At 41.9% G+C, this 17,599-nt stretch overlaps 1 protein-coding gene across 3 annotated transcripts in view; it reads left to right on the forward strand.

The window, feature by feature from the left end:
- Window positions 1-17,599, forward strand: part of ARHGEF4 (Rho guanine nucleotide exchange factor 4) — a 209,577-nt gene that overhangs the window by 105,459 nt on the left and 86,519 nt on the right. The window lies entirely within an intron of this gene.

The raw sequence follows: 17,599 nt of genomic DNA on the forward strand, positions 1-17,599 counted from the left end.
GGGAGTTTGAGACCAGCCTGACCATCATGGAGAAACCCCATCTCTACTAAAAATACGAAATTAGCCAGGCATGGTGGTGCATGCCTGTAATCTCAGCTACTTGGGAGGCTGAGGAAAGAGAATCGCTTGAACCTCGCTAAAGGTTGCGGTGAGCCGAGATCACACCATTGCACTCCAGCCTGGGCAACAAGAGCGAAACTGTGTCTCAGAACAAAACAAAACAAAACAAAAAAATTAGCTCAGTGTGGTGGTACATGCCTGTAATCTCAGCTACTCTGAGGGATGAGGCAGGAGAATCGCTCGAATCTGAGAGGCAGAGGTTGTAATGAGCTGAGATCCTGTCACTGCACTCCAGCCTGGGTGACAGAGTGATACTCCACCTCAAAAAAATAAAAAAGGAGTTCCTAGAGTCTCCCAGCTTGGCTCCATCAGTTAATTCTGAGGAGAACTACGGACTGTCCCTTCGTCTCGTAGTAGGATATATAACTTCAAGGAGACAGAATCATGTAGAGAGCTGTCTCCAATCAGCTGATGGAACTTAGGTGTTTCCCCTTCTGATGAATAATAGCCTCTTCCTTGAGTTTTATGGCAGCCTCTATGAGTCCGTTTCTCCGAACTACAGCAAATAGCTTCAAATCACATATCTGTCCATAAAAGGCCTGGCTCTCTGTGTTAGAAGGGAACTGGGCCACAGGTGAGAGCCAGGATGGGGCCTCTTTATGTGTAACAGCTACCTTCCTCACACCCAACCCAGCAGGGCTGGACATGCTGAGTGTGGCTCAAGGCACATCTGTCTTCCGGTGGAAGGACAGATGTGGGGTCTCAGGTCTTGAGCAGGTGCAGATTGTGTTTCTGGTGACCTTACAGTCTAAAAGCTCATGGCTGCTGGAGGGAGGGGCCAAATCTGGGGTTGAAGAAAGTGAAACAAGGGCAAAGCCCTAAGAGAGTTAGAAAAACAAAACAGCCACACCGGTCAAACGCGTGCTTTGTCCAGGCTTGGGAGGAGCGGGCTGGCAGTGGAGGCTGTTGGTAGTCGGGTACTGTCAGTGCCGAAGACCCATAGAAAGCCAGTGCGGTGAGGCAGAGGATGACGGTGCGTGGCGGTCGGCCCCGAATGCTGGAGTTTGGCATGTGTCTTTCTAAGGAATCAGCTCTGATGCAGACTCTGAGTTGAGCTCTGAATCTGACTCAGCATATTGGAGGTGCTGGTCCTGAGGGAGCTGGCTGCTCAGATTAGCTAGTGGATGTGGTGGCTGCCGGTCAGCAGATGGATGTATTTAGGCTGCACCATGAAGTGGAGTTTTATTCTTCCCCACATACAGTCATGATCTTAAACTCACAAGCAAAGTTAGGAAAAGGTGTTTGACAACCGTTGAACAAACTCTCCCAATTTCTTGCATGAGCCCTTCATTAAGTCATAGAATTATTTAGAATCTTGTGAAAGGGACAGTAACCAGGGAGAGGAATCTTTTTTCCAGAGAGAATCCTCATAGCTGATTTTGGCCTTTCAAGTCAGTACCTCCTTGCAATTCAGAGCTTCATAATCATGTTGTCCTATTATTTCAGTGTCACTTGAAATAATTGGCAGATGAGCTCATTGCAGAAGAAATTTTAAAACCTTCGTGCCACTGGTGACATCCAGCACGTCTGCACACCAAGGGCACTGCTCTGGAAGTCAGAAGTCAGGGCTCTAGCCACACTTCCTCCTAGGGTGAGAAATTGAGCACATCCCTCGATTTCCCTGTATCTCAGGTTCCTTTTTTCTTTCTTTTTTTCTCAGAAATTCTGCAAGAAAGTAATCAGATTCCTTTTTCTTCAAAAAAGAAGTGATAGCTCCTGTTTTCCTATTTCGTAAGGATAATGGGAGGGACTAGCCTGGAGTTGAGCTTAGGAAAGCTTTCTTTTCTTTTCTTAATTACTGCTTCCACTTCCAACTGATCTGTTCCTGACTTCGTAGGATTTCTACTTTACAGAGATGATATTTCTAGTTTCTATCCCTGGAACCTCTCATCATTCTCATTTTTTTGATCCATTTTCTACCCAGTTCTGTGAGAATTTCTCAATTTCATCTTCTGCTCTGTTTTCCTGTTTGTTTGTTTTTTTTTTCTCACCTGTGTTCATTGCCTTCGCTGGCAGTTTGTGATCCAGTGATCATGTTTTTAATCTGCAACAATCCTTCCAATGTCCTTTGAAGCCACGAAGAACAGAAAATTGGGATTTTTGTGAAGTTTTCTTGTTATTTCCAAATTTCAGTTCATTTCCAAATTCATCTGCTCTTCTTTTGAGGTTTGTTTGTTTTTTGATGGAGTCTCACTCCATCACCCAGGCTGGAGTGCAGTGGCATGATCGATCTCGGCTCACTGCAACCTCCGCTTCCCGGGTTCAAGCAATTCCTGCCTCAGCCCCCAAGTAGCTGGGATTACAGGTGCCCACCACCATGCCCAGATAATTGTATTTTTAGTAGAGATGGAGTTTTGCCATGTTGGCCAGGCTGGTCTCAAACTCCTGACCTCAGGTGATCTGCCCGCCTCAGTTTCCCAAAGTGCTGGAATTACAGGTGTGAGCCACCGTGCCTGGTCTCTTTTGAGGTTTTTTATTAATAGGTGAAATTTCTTTATTTGCTCATCTGTGTGGACAGCAGTCCTCCCCCAGCAGCGGTGTGTTGTTAAGTAGCACTGGAAGTGACGTTCTTTCAGAGATGATCATCGGTTCCCGTTAACATCCTTCAAACACAGCGGAAGTGGGATGAGGAAGGCAAGGCTTTCTTGTGATGAATGCCGTGAGTCAGCGCCTAAAGGCTTGTGGGGAGCTGTCCGCTGTCCTGGTAGGGAGCTCTTCCCCCTCACTAGAATTTCTTCTCCACGTTTGGAAGGGTGGCTAAGAATCAGCCTGATGTGGGAGCAGGCCACCTCTCCCTGGCAAGTCGGTGCCCAAGATAAATCCCCACCACACCCGCACCTCTCTCAGTGGAGCCGGCAGGGCCAGGTGCAACTCTGAGAGTCCCTGGTGCCTCCAGAGTCCGTGCCTGTGGCTTTGCAAGGGTGGGCTGGGTTTTACCAGGAATACCTGGTGGTGTGGTTATTTTACAAGCTGTCGGTCACCTCTTTCTTCAAACCACTTTGTTGTATCTTGTGGCTAACACCCTTCATCAGTCTCTAGTACTAGTAAAGGATGCTTTCTAGTTTTAAAACAGCTTTGTTGAGCTATAGTCACATACAGTTCGGCGGCAGGATATTCACAGATACGTGCGGTCATCACCACAGTCCATTTTAGAACATTGTTAGCACCTTATAATAAGCTCTGTACCTTTAGCTGTTACCCCACACCACCACCCTAAGGAACCGCTTATCTACTTCCTGTCCCTATAAATTCCCTACCCTGGATTTGTGTATGGGTGGAATCATGTAGGAACTGGTCTTGTGACTGGCTTCTTTCACTTATAATAATGTTTTCAAGGTTCATCCACATGTCACATGTACTTCAGTACTTCATTTCTTTCTATGGTTAAATAATCCATTGTATGGATACACCACAGTTTGCTTATTTATTCATCCGTTGATGAGCAATTGGATTACTTCTGCTACCTTGCACTTCTGTGCTATGGAGACGGCTTCTTAAATCTCAGGAACCAACCTCTGCTAGGTTTAGACTTTTCTTTTACGGCGTCCTCACTTCCCTCAGCCTTCATACAGTTGAAATTAGTCAGGGCCTTGCTCTGGATTAGGCCTTGGCTTAAAGGAGTGTTGTGGCTCCTTTTTGATCTTCTATCTAGACCACGAAAACTTTCTTCCTATTGCAAAAAGGCTGTTTCACTTTCTCATTCATGTGCTAACTGGAGCAGCACTTTTAATTTCCTACAAGAACTTCTCCTTCACTTTCAGGACTTGGGTAACTGTTTGGCTTGAGAGGCCTAGCTTCTGGGCCATCTTGGCTTTGACATGCCTTCCTTACTAAGCTGAATCATTTCTAGCTTTTGATTTAGAGATATGTGACTCTTGAAAACTTAAAGGCCATTACTGGGTTATTAACTGGCCTAATTTCCATATTGTGTCTCATGAATAGGGAAGCCCAAGGAGAGGGAGAGAGAGAGAGGAATAGATGGTTGGTGGAGCAGTCAGAATACATAACATTTATTGATTAAATTTGCCATCTTCTAGGGGCACAAGTTCATGGCATGTCTTCACTTCTTGTTTTCTCTGTCTCATCTTTTGATTGCTCTATTCCTTCTTTACTGTTTTCTTTTTCACTGAGTGAATATTCTGTAATGTAGTATTTTAATTTTATTAATGATTCTTTCGCTATATTTTTTAAGGTTTGTTTTTAGTGGTAGCTTTAGCATTTCATGTATATATATAACTTACCAGCATCAACTTCAGATTTATGCTAACTTAATTCCAGTAATATATAGAACTACTACACCTTTATAGCTCTATTCCCTTCCCCCTTTTTGTGTGGTATGATTGTTATGCATATTATGCCTATCAATGTCATAAAGCCAGAAGCGCATTAGTAAAATGATTACCATATGTCACCATTTTCTTAGCCTATCACAGCTTTTCTCTCATCTATCTCCTTTATGCTGTTATTGACATATATTACATTTTTATATTATATGCTCAATAATACATTATACACATATTATTTTATACAATTGCTTAAGAGAAGAAAGGAGAAAATAAGAATAGTGTTTTTTATAATTACATAATTACCTTTTCTAGTACCCTTTTTGTATTCATGTGGATTTACATTATCATCTGGGGTCACTTGCTTTCAGTCTAAAGAACTCCCTTTAGTATTTCTTATAAGTTAGGTCTACTAGCAACAAATTTTCTCAGTTTGTTTATCTGGGAAAATCCTTATTTAGTCTTCATTTTTGAAAGGTTAGCTTTCTGCATAAAGGATTCTTAGTTGTCAAGATTTCTTTTTAAAAAATCCTTGTAGCAGGCCTTTGACAAAATTCAGCAGCCCTTCATGCTAAAAACCCTCAATAAACTAGGTATTGATGGAACGTATTGCAAAATAATAAGAGCTATTTATGACAAACTCATAGCCAATATCATACTAAATGGGCAAAGACTGGAAGCATTCCCTTTGAAAACTGGCACAAGAGAGGGATGTCCTCTCTCACCACTCCTATTCAACATAGTGTTGGAAGTTCTGGCTAGGACAATCAGGCAAGAGAAAGAAATAAAGGGTATTCGATTTGAAAAAGAGGAAGTCAAATTGTCCCTGTTTGCAAATGACATGACTGTATATTTAGAAAACCCTATCATCTCAGCCCAAAATCTCCGTAAGCTGATAAGCAACTTCAGCAAAGTCTCAGGATACAAAATCAATGTGCAAAAATCACAAGCATTCCTATACACCAGTAACAGACAAACAGCCAAATCATGACTGAACTCCCATTCACAATTACTTCAAAGAGAATAAAATTTCTAGGAATCCAACTTCCAAGGGATGTAAAGGACCTCTTCAAGGAGAACTACAAACCACTGCTCAATGGAATAAAAGAGGACACAAACAAATGGAAGAACATACCATGCTCATGGATAGGAAGAATCAATATCATGAAAATGGCCATGCTGCCCAAGGTAATTTATAGATTCAATGCCATCCCCATCAAGCTATCAATGACTTTCTTCACAGAATTGGAAAAAACTACTTTAAAGTTCATGTGGAACCAAAAAAGAGCCTGCATTGCCAAGACAATCCTAAGCAAAAAGAACAAAGCTGGAGGCATCATGCTACCTGACTTCAAACTATACTACAAGGCTACAGTAACCGAAACAGCATGGTACTGGAACCAAAACAGATATAAACCAACGGAACAGAACAGAGGCCTCGGAAGTAACACCACACATCTACAACCATCTGATCTTTGACAAACCTGACAAAAACAAGAAATGGGGAAAGGATTCCCTATTTAATAAATGGTGTTGGGAAAACTGGCTAGCCATATGTAGAAAGCTGAAACTAGATCCTTTCCTTACACTTTATACAAGAATTAATTCAAAGTGGATTAAAACTTAAATATTAGACCTAAAACCATAAAAGCCCTAGAAGAAAACCTAGGCAATACCATTCAGGACATAGGCGTGGGCAAGGACTTCATGACTAAAACACCAAAAGCAAACAAAAGCCAAAATAGACAAATGGGATCTAATTAAACTCAAGAGCTTCTGCACAGCAAAAGAAACTACTATTAGAGTGAACAGGCAACCTACAGAATGGGAGAAAATTTTTGCAATCTATCCATCGGACAAAGAGCTAATATCCAGAACCTACAAAGAACTTAAACAAATTTACAAGAAAAAAAAAAAAAACATCAAAAAGTGGGCAAAGGATATGAACAAACACTTCTCAAAAGAAGACATTTATGGAGCCAACAGACATATGAAAAAATGCTCATCATCACTGATCATCAGAGAAATGCAAATCAAAACCACAATGAGGTACCATCTCACACCAGTTAGAATGGTGATCATTAAAAAGTCAGGAAACAACAGATGCTGGAGAGCATGTGAGGAAACAGGAACACTGTTAAACTATTAGTGGGAGTGTAAACCAGTTCAACTATTGTGGAAGACAGTATGGCGATTCCTCAAGGACCTAGAATGAGAAATACCATTTGACCCAGTTATCCCATTATGGGGTATATACCCAAAAGATTATAAATCATGCTACTATAAAGACACATGCACATGTATATTTTTTGCAGCACTATTCACAATAGCAAACACTTGGAACTGACCCAAATGTCCATCAATGATAGACTGGATTAAGAAAATGTGGCACATACACCCACGGAGCCTCCCTCATTGCTAGCACAGCAGTCTGTGATCTACCAGCAAGGCAGCAGTGAGGCTGGGGGAGGGGCGCCCGCCATTGCTGAGGCTTAAGTAGGTAAACAAAGCTGCTGGGAAGCTTGAACTGGGTGGAGCTCACAGCAGCTCAAGGAAACCTGCCTGTCTCTGTAGACTCCACCTCTGGGGACAGGGCACAGTAAATAATAACAAACGCAGCAGCTCTGCAGACGCAAAGGACTCTGTCTGACAGCTTTGAAGAGAGCAGTGGATCTCCCAACACGGAGGTTGAGATCTGAGAAGGGACAGACTCCCTGCTCAAGTGGGTCCCTGACCCCTGAGTAGCCTAACTGGGAGACATCCCCCACTAGGGGCAGTCTGACACCCCACACCTCACAGGGTGGAGTACACCCCTGAGAGGAAGATTCCAAAGCAAGAATCAGACAGGTACACTCGCTGTTCAGAAATATTCTATCTTCTGCAGCCTCTGCTGCTGATACCCAGGCAAACAGGGTCTGGAGTGGACCTCAAGCAATCTCCTACAGCTACAACCTACAGCTGAGGATCCTGACTGTTAGAAGGAAAGCTATCAAACAGGAAGGACACCTACACCAAAACCCCATCAGTACATCACCATCATCAAAGACCAGAGGCAGATAAAACCACAAAGATGGGGAAAAAGCAGGGCAGAAAAGCTGGAAATTCAAAAAATAAGAGCGCATCTCCCCCGGCAAAGGAGCGCAGCTCATCGCCAGCAACGGATCAAAGCTGGACGGAGAATGACTTCGACGAGATGAGAGAAGAAGGCTTCAGTCCATCAAATTTCTCAGAGCTAAAGGAGGAATTACATACCCAGCGCAAAGAAACTAAAAATCTTGAAAAAAAAGTGGAAGAATTGATGGCTAGAGTAATTAATGCAGAGAAGCTCACAAACGAAATGAAAGAGACGAAAACCATGGCACGAGAAATACGTGACAAATGCACAAGCTTCAGTAACCGTCTCGATCAACTGGAAGAAAGAATGTCAGCGATGGAGGATCAAATGAATGAAATGAAGCGAGAAGAGAAACCAAAAGAAAAAAGAAGAAAAAGAAATGAACAAAGCCTGCAAGAAGTATGGGATTATGTAAAAAGACCAAATCTACGTCTGATTGGGGTGCCTGAAAGTGAGGGGGAAAATGGAACCAAGTTGGAAAACACTCTTCAGGATATCATCCAGGAGAACTTCCCCAACCTAGTAGGGCAGGCCAACATTCAAATCCAGGAAATACAGAGAACGCCACAAAGATACTCCTCGAGAAGAGCAACTCCAAGACACATAATTGCCAGATTCACCAAAGTTGAAATGAAGGAAAAAATCTTAAGGGCAGCCAGAGAGAAAGGTCGGGTTACCCACAAAGGGAAGCCCATCAGACTAACAGCAGATCTCTCGGCAGAAACTCTTCAAGCCAGAAGAGAGTGGGGGCCAATATTCAACATTCTTAAAGAAAAGAATTTTAAACCCAGAATTTTATATCCAGCCAAACTAAGTTTCATAAGTGAAGGAGAAATAAAATCCTTTACAGATAAGCAAATGCTTAGAGATTTTGTCACCACTAGGCCTGCCTTACAAGAGACCCTGAAGGAAGCACTAAACATGGAAAGGAACAACCGGTACCAGCCATTGCAAAAACATGCCAAAATGTAAAGACCATCAAGGCTAGGAAGAAACTGCATCAACTAACGAGCAAAATAACCAGTTAATATCATAATGGCAGGATCAAGTTCACACATAACAATCTTAACCTTAAATGTAAATGGACTAAATGCTCCAATTAAAAGACACAGACTGGCAAACTGGATAAAGAGTCAAGACCCATCAGTCTGCTGTATTCAGGAGACCCATCTCACACGCAGAGACATACATAGGCTCAAAATAAAGGGATGGAGGAAGATTTACCAAGCAAATGGAGAACAAAAAAAAGCGGGGGTTGCAATACTAGTCTCTGATAAAACAGACTTTAAACCATCAAAGATCAAAAGAGACAAAGAAGGCCATTACATAATGGTAAAGGGATCAATTCAACAGGAAGAGCTAACTATCCTAAATATATATGCACCCAATACAGGAGCACCCAGATTCATAAAGCAAGTCCTTAGAGACTTACAAAGAGACTTAGACTCCCATACAATAATCATGGGAGACTTCAACACTCCACTGTCAACATTAGACAGATCAACGAGACAGAAAGTTAACAAGGATATCCAGGAATTGAACTCATCTCTGCAGCAAGCAGACCTAATAGACATCTATAGAACTCTCCACCCCAAATCAACAGAATATACAGTCTTCTCAGCACCACATCGTACTTACTCCAAAATTGACCACGTAATTGGAAGTAAAGCACTCCTCAGCAAATGTACAAGAACAGAAATTATAACAAACTGTCTCTCAGACCACAGTGCAATCAAACTAGAACTCAGGACTAAGAAACTCAATCAAAACCGCTCAACTACATGGAAACTGAACAACCTGCTCCTGAATGACTACTGGGTACATAACGAAATGAAGGCAGAAATAAAGATGTTCTTTGAAACCAATGAGAACAAAGATACAACATACCAGAATCTCTGGGACACATTTAAAGCAGTGTGTAGAGGGAAATTTATAGCACTAAATGCCCACAAGAGAAAGCAGGAAAGATCTAAAATTGACACTCTAACATCGCAATTAAAAGAACTAGAGAAGCAAGAGCAAACACATTCGAAAGCTAACAGAAGGCAAGAAATAACTAAGATCAGAGCAGAACTGAAGGAGATAGAGACACAAAAAACCCTCCAAAAAATCAATGAATCCAGGAGTTGGTTTTTTGAAAAGATCAACAAAATTGACAGACCGCTAGCAAGACTAATAAAGAAGAAAAGAGAGAAGAATCAAATCGACGCAATTAAAAATGATAAAGGAGATATCACCACCGACCCCACAGAAATACAAACTACCATCAGAGAATACTATAAACACCTCTACGCAAATAAACTGGAAAATCTAGAAGAAATGGATAATTTCCTGGACACTTGCACTCTTCCAAGACTAAACCAGGAAGAAGTTGAATCCCTGAATAGACCAATAGTAGGCTCTGAAATTGAAGCAATAATTAATAGCCTACCAACCAAAAAAAGTCCAGGACCAGATGGATTCACAGCTGAATTCTACCAGAGGTACAAGGAGGAGCTGGTACCATTCCTTCTGAAACTATTCCAATCAATAGAAAAAGAGGGAATCCTCCCTAACTCATTTTATGAGGCCAACATCATCCTGATACCAAAGCCTGGCAGAGACACAACAAAAAAAGAGAATTTTAGACCAATATCCCTGATGAACATCGATGCAAAAATCCTCAATAAAATACTGGCAAACCGGATTCAGCAGCACATCAAAAAGCTTATCCACCATGATCAAGTGGGCTTCATCCCTGGGATGCAAGGCTGGTTCAACATTCGCAAATCAATAAACATAATCCAGCATATAAACAGAACCAAAGACAAGAACCACATGATTATCTCAATAGATGCAGAAAAGGCTTTTGACAAAATTCAACAGCCCTTCATGCTAAAAACGCTCAATAAATTCGGTATTGACGGAACGTACCTCAAAATAATAAGAGCTATTTATGACAAACCCACAGCCAATATCATACTGAATGGGCAAAAACTGGAAAAATTCCCTTTGAAAACTGGCACAAGACAGGGATGCCCTCTCTCACCACTCCTATTCAACATAGTGTTGGAAGTTCTGGCTAGGGCAATCAGGCAAGAGAAAGAAATCAAGGGGATTCAGTTAGGAAAAGAAGAAGTCAAATTGTCCCTGTTTGCAGACGACATGATTGTATATTTAGAAAACCCCATTGTCTCAGCCCAAAATCTCCTTAAGCTGATAAGCAACTTCAGCAAAGTCTCAGGATACAAAATTAATGTGCAAAAATCACAAGCATTCTTATACACCAGTGACAGTCAAACAGAGAGCCAAATCAGGAATGAACTTCCATTCACAATTGCTTCAAAGAGAATAAAATACCTAGGAATCCAACTTCCAAGGGATGTAAAGGACCTCTTCAAGGAGAACTACAAACCACTGCTCAGTGAAATAAAAGACGACACAAACAAATGGAAGAACATACCATGCTCATGGATAGGAAGAATCAATATCGTGAAAATGGCCATACTGCCCAAGGTAATTTATAGATTCAATGCCATCCCCATCAAGCTACCAATGAGCTTCTTCACAGAATTGGAAAAAACTGCTTTAAAGTTCATATGGAACCAAAAAAGAGCCCGCATCTCCAAGACAATCCTAAGTCAAAAGAACAAAGCTGGAGGCATCACGCTACCTGACTTCAAACTATACTACAAGGCTACAGTAACCAAAACAGCATGGTACTGGTACCAAAACAGAGATATAGACCAATGGAACAGAACAGAGTCCTCAGAAATAATACCACACATCTACAGCCATCTGATCTTTGACAAACCTGAGAGAAACAAGAAATGGGGAAAGGATTCCCTATTTAATAAATGGTGCTGGGAAAACTGGCTAGCCATAAGTAGAAAGCTGAAACTGGATCCTTTCCTTACTCCTTATACGAAAATTACTTCAAGATGGATTAGAGACTTAAATGTTAGACCTAATACCATAAAAATCCTAGAGGAAAACCTAGGTAGTACCATTCAGGACATAGGCATGGGCAAAGACTTCATGTCTAAAACACCAAAAGCAACGGCAGCAAAAGCCAAAATTGACAAATGGGATCTCATCAAACTAAAGAGCTTCTGCACAGCAAAAGAAACTACCATCAGAGTGAGCAGGCAACCTACAGAATGGGAGAAAATTTTTGCAATCTACTCATCTGACAAAGGGCTAATATCCAGAACCTACAAAGAACTCAAACAAATTTACAAGAAAAAAACAAACAACCCCATCCAAAAGTGGGCAAAGGATATGAACAGACATTTCTCAAAAGAAGACATTCATACAGCCAACAGACACATGAAAAAATGCTCATCATCACTGGCCATCAGAGAAATGCAAATCAAAACCACAATGAGATACCATCTCACACCAGTTAGAATGGCGATCATTAAAAAGTCAGGAAACAACAGGTGCTGGAGAGGATGTGGAGAAATAGGAACACTTTTACACTGTTGGTGGGAGTGTAAACTAGTTCAACCATTATGGAAAACAGTATGGCGATTCCTCAAGGATCTAGAACTAGATGTACCATATGACCCAGCCATCCCATTACTGGGTATATACCCAAAGGATTATAAATTATGCTGCTATAAGGACACATGCACACGTATGTTTATTGCAGCACTATTCACAATAGCAAAGACTTGGAATCAACCCAAATGTCCATCAGTGACAGATTGGATTAAGAAAATGTGGCACATATACACCATGGAATACTATGCAGCCATAAAAAAGGATGAGTTTGTGTCCTTTGTAGGGACATGGATGCAGCTGGAATCCATCATTCTTAGCAAACTATCACAAGAACAGAAAATCAAACACCGCATGTTCTCACTCGTAGGTGGGAACTGAACAATGAGATCACTTGGACTCGGGAAGGGGAACATCACACACCGGGGCCTATCATGGGGAGGGGGGAGGGGGGAGGGATTGCATTGGGAGTTATACCTGATGTAAATGACGAGTTGATGGGTGCAGCACACCAACATGGCACAAGTATACATATGTAGCAAACCTGCACGTTGTGCACATGTACCCTACAACTTGAAGTTTAATAATAATAAATAAATTAAAAAAAAAAAAAAAAAAGAAAAGAAAATGTGGCACATATACATCATGGAATACTATGAAGCCATAAAAAAGGATTAGTTCATGTCCTTTGCAGGGTCATGGATGAAGCTGGAAACCATCATTCTGAGTAAACTGTCATAAGGACAGAAAACCAAACACTGCATGTTCTCACTCATAGGTGGGAAGTGAACAATGAGAACACTGGGACACAGGGCAGGGAACATCACACAGGGAGGCCTGTCATGGGGTGGGGGGGCAGGGGGAGAGATAGCATTAGGAGAAATACCTAATGTAAATGATGAGTTAATGGGTGCAGCACACCAGCATGGCACATATATACCTATGTAACAAACCTGCACGTTGTGCACATGTACCTTAGAACTTAAAAGTATAATTTAAATAAATAAATAAATATTTAAAAATTCTTTTAGCACATTTAACAAAACTATCCCACTGTCTTCTGGCTTCTAGAGTTTCTGCTAAGAAATCAACTGTTAATCATATTGAAGAAGGATTGATAAGTTATATGTTGTTTGCTGCTATTCTCTTGTGGCTTTTAGGATATATTCCCCCTTGTCTTTTACTTTTAGCATTTTTACTACGATGTGTCTTTCTGGATCTCTGGAATTATTTTACTTGGAAATAACTGAGTTTCCTGGGTGTGTAGGTTATTGTTTTTCAATACATTTGGAAAGTTTTAGCCATTGTTTCTTTGAATATTTTCCCCTTCTCCTTTCTCTCTTTCTGGTATTCCCATTACACATATGTTGGTGCACTTAATGGCGTCCTACACTTCTCTGAGGCTTTGTTCATTTTTTTCATGGATTTCCCTCTCTTCTTTGGCTTGTGTAATATCTATCGATCTATCTTCAAGTTTGCTAATTATTTCTTCCATCTGTTCAAACCTGCTGTTGAGCCCTTCCAGTGAACTTTCTATTTCAGTTATTGTACTTTTCAACTCCAGAATTTCTTTTAAAACTTTGAATATGTTCACTGATATTCTCTGTTTGATGAGACATTGTCATCACATCTTTTGTCTTTTAATCATGTTTCCTTTAGTTCTGTGAACATGTTTATAATTACTACTTTGGACTTGATAAATCTGATATGTAGTCATTCTCACAGGCAGTTTCTATTACCTGGTTTTTTCCCCATTGTATGGGTCAGACTTTCCTGTTCCTTTGCATATGTCATAATTTTTGGTTGGAAACTTGACGTTTTAGATAATATTATAGCCAGTCTGAGAACCACTTCCCCACTAGGTTTGCTATTGTTATTTGCTTATTTACTAACTAGATGAACTGTTTTATTTTAGTGAAGTCTATTTCCCTTCCCATGGGGTTAACCTTCTGATGTTGCTCCTAAAGGAGATCTAGCGCTGGGTATGCCTACAGTCACTCATGGATGACGGTGGCTTTCCTAGGGCTGTCTTCTATATTTCTCTGACCACACCACACTGTTAAGCTCCACTCATTGGCTGCTGATTGCTCTGTTATTTTCAATATTGTCCTGGGGCATAAATTGCTTTACAAGCTCTCAAATTCTGGCACACCTCAGAAAGCATCACTTTCTGAGGTCAGTGTTTGGTATTTCTTCTGATCCTAGAAGGGCTCCTCCCAGCTACCTTATTCTCTGTCCTCTCATACAAACTAGTGGGGTCCAGGCTATATCTCCATTAGAACCACAGATTTCCCCTCATTTCCTTTCATTGCAACCTCCACTGTTCTTGAAAGCACCTTTAGGTTCCAGCTTCTCCATGCTCTGCTACAAACTGAGCCCAGTTCCTTTAGGAAGAGATCAGGAGCTATCTGTTTTACAACCTGCTTCCCCCAAGCAAAATCTTTGAGCCAGAGCTCTGGGGTAGGGACAATGGCAAGCTCTGCGGAGCCCTTGGGGAGGGAGAGCAGTAGCCTAAGGCCGTCTCAGCTGGCCTCTCCTGGCATGGAAGTACCACCTTAGAAGTAGGGGGAAAGGCTTTCCAAGCCTTATTCTCAGCTTGCCAAAGAAGGAAGTCACCCCGGCTCAGCACTCTCACCAGTAACAGGTGGCTTCCTGACTGAGCCTCAGCAACAGGTGGCTGGGGGCAGGATGAGAAATGCCACTGTCCTCCTCTTCCAGGGAAGAAAGATCCCTGGCTGAGAGGTGGGGGGAGAAGGAGCCCTGTGTTGTTGGCTGTAGTGTGGAGTGGAGTCTCTGCCTCACTGAGCTGTAAAGGGGGAGAGGGGAACGATCTTGGTTAAAACCCTACAGATTCTCACCTTTCTTACTGAATTGTCATTGATTTTCTTGAAGGGATGTTTCTTTTTTTTTTCTTTTTTTCTTTTTTTTGCTGGGGAGGCTGGGGGAGGCAACAGAGTGTTGCTCCGTTGCCCAGGCTAGAGTGTAGTGGCACCATCTCAGCTCACTGCAACTTCTGCCCTCCTGGTCCGAGCAATTCTCCCACCTCAACCTCCCAAGTAGCTGGGATTACAGGCATGCACCACCATGCCTGGCTAATTTTTGTATTTTTAGTAGAGACGGGATTTCACCATGTTGCCCAGGCTGGTCTTGAATTCCTGACCTCAAGTGATCTGCCCAACTCGGCCTCTCAAAGTGCTGGGGTTACAGGCATGAGGCACCATGCCCGGACTTGAATAATGTTTCTTTATTTGCTGTTTACTCTTCAGGACCATTTCAGATGTTCTAAATGGTTGTTTTTAAAACAGCGTTCACCAGTTTCACTGAGGAGCAGGTCAGTGGAGTTCCTCTCACTGTCCTGCAAAAGTCAATCTCATTTTCTCTAGTATTGGTCATTTCAGTGAGAGTCTTAGAGAGAGGTTGAATGACTGTGCTCATGGCATATCTAGATACGTTTTTTTTTTTGTTTTTTTTTTTTTGTTTTTTTTGAGATGAGGTCTTACTCTGTTGTCCAGGCTGGAGTACAGTGGCATGATCTTGGCTCACTGCAACCTCCGCCTCCCAAGTTCAAGTGATTCTCCTGCCTCAGCCTCCTGAGTATCTGGGATTACAGGCACACGCCAGCAAGCCAGGCTAATTTTTGTATTTTTAGTAGAGACGGGGTTTCTCCATGTTGGCCAGGCTGGTCTCCAACTTCTGACCTCAGGTGATCCACCTACCTCGGCCTCCTAAAGTGCTAGGATTACAGGCATGAGCCACTGCGCCTGGCCTAGATACATTTCTTTTTTTTTGAGACAGAGCCTCGCTCTGTCACCCAGGCTGGAGTGCAGTGGCGCGATCTCGGTTCACTGCAAGCTCCACCTCCTGGGTTCACGCCATTCTCCTGCCTCAACCTCCCAAGTAGCTGGGACTACAGGCACCCATCACCTTGCCCAGCTAATTTTTTGTATTTTTAGTAGAGACAGGGTTTCACCGTGTTAGCCATGATGGTCTCCATCTCCTGACCTTGTGATCCGCCCACTGCAGCCTCCCAAAGTGCTGGGATTACAGGTGTGAGCCACCGCGCCCAAGCAGCCTAGATACATTTCTTAAATCCCTTCCTTCTTATATCCCCAGCGGCTAGCATGATGTTCTGCATATAGAAGGTTTACAGTGTTATTTGCCAAGGACATTGATGGTATTCCAACACAAAGTGTCTGGGGAATCCTCTGAATGGGGAGAAGGGGAATTAATGGTTGCACAGTGGTTCAAAGCATGAGTGGCGAGCACTGGAACCAGTTCCACCACTTCCCGGGTGTATAACCTTGGATTATTCTGAGCCTCAGTTAATTTCAGTGGCAAAATGGGGCTAAAATAAAAGCTATCAGATAAAGTTGTAGAGATTAAATAGTATATGCAACGTACCTCACATCTGGTATATGCTTAATAAATGCCAGCTAATATTTCAGACATTGCTAGGTGCGGCTGCCTATCTACACATCATTCACTTAATCCTCACAATAATCCTGCAGAAGTAGTTGTCAGTATTCCTATTTGTGGATGAGGAGAGAAGACACAGGAAGATTAAGTAATTTGCCCAAGGTCACAACTAGTAAGAGACAGAACTGAACCCACATCACTGTGGCCTTGGGCTTCTTTCCATCCAGCACTATCGTGGAAACTGAAGTGCAGGGTTAATTAGGAGAGACAGGGAAGAAGGCTGTCTGTAGACTTAGATAAACTTTGATCCCATTCTGTTTCTGTTTTTACATGTAGAGTAGAATTTCGTTGACCATCTTCACATCATCAAGCCAGCCTCAAAAAACACTGAACCTTCTGTGCTGACCTTTCTGATAAAGACACTGCATTATTAATTTGTATATACATACTCACACACATTGCATACATATACACATAATATATATACAGTCATGTGCCATATAACAGCATTTTGGTCAATTACAGATTGCATATATACAATGATGGTCCCCTAAGATTATAATGGAGCTAAAAAAAATCACTAGGTGATGAGTGAATGTGAAGTACACTATGTAGACTTTATAAACTTTATAGAACAAATTCCAGTCCTGCAAGCTGTATTCACGTTAAGTCCCTTATACAAGTGTACCATTACTATGTTAATATTTTACACGTATGTTTACTGTGCCTTTCCTATGTTTTGATTTTTTAGATACAAGAATACTTAGCATTGTGTTACCACCCTACAGTATTCACTATAGTAACCTGCTGTACAGGTTTGCAGCCTAGGAGCAATAGGCTCTACCAGATACCCTAGGTGTGCAGTAGGCTGTACATTTCGGCTGTGTAGTTATGCTCTATGATGGTCGCACAAGAAAATCACCTAACACATTTCTCAGAACATATCCTTGTTCAACAACACATGACTGTATATGAACAATGTATGTAAATGAACCTAAATGATTATTTATGATTATAAACCTACCAGGTGACGGTAAAGGGATCACCCATCTCTTTTACTAGTACCAGAAGTGGGTCTGTAAGCTTTCTGGGGATGGAATCTTCCCCTGGTGAAGGCAGCTAAGTCTCTCTGCACCAGTCTTTGTCCCCAGAGATCTCCAGCACCTTTGATGGTGTTCATTTC

This window comes from Chlorocebus sabaeus, chromosome 10 (assembly GCF_047675955.1).
Source record: "Chlorocebus sabaeus isolate Y175 chromosome 10, mChlSab1.0.hap1, whole genome shotgun sequence".
Taxonomy (NCBI): domain Eukaryota; kingdom Metazoa; phylum Chordata; class Mammalia; order Primates; family Cercopithecidae; genus Chlorocebus; species Chlorocebus sabaeus.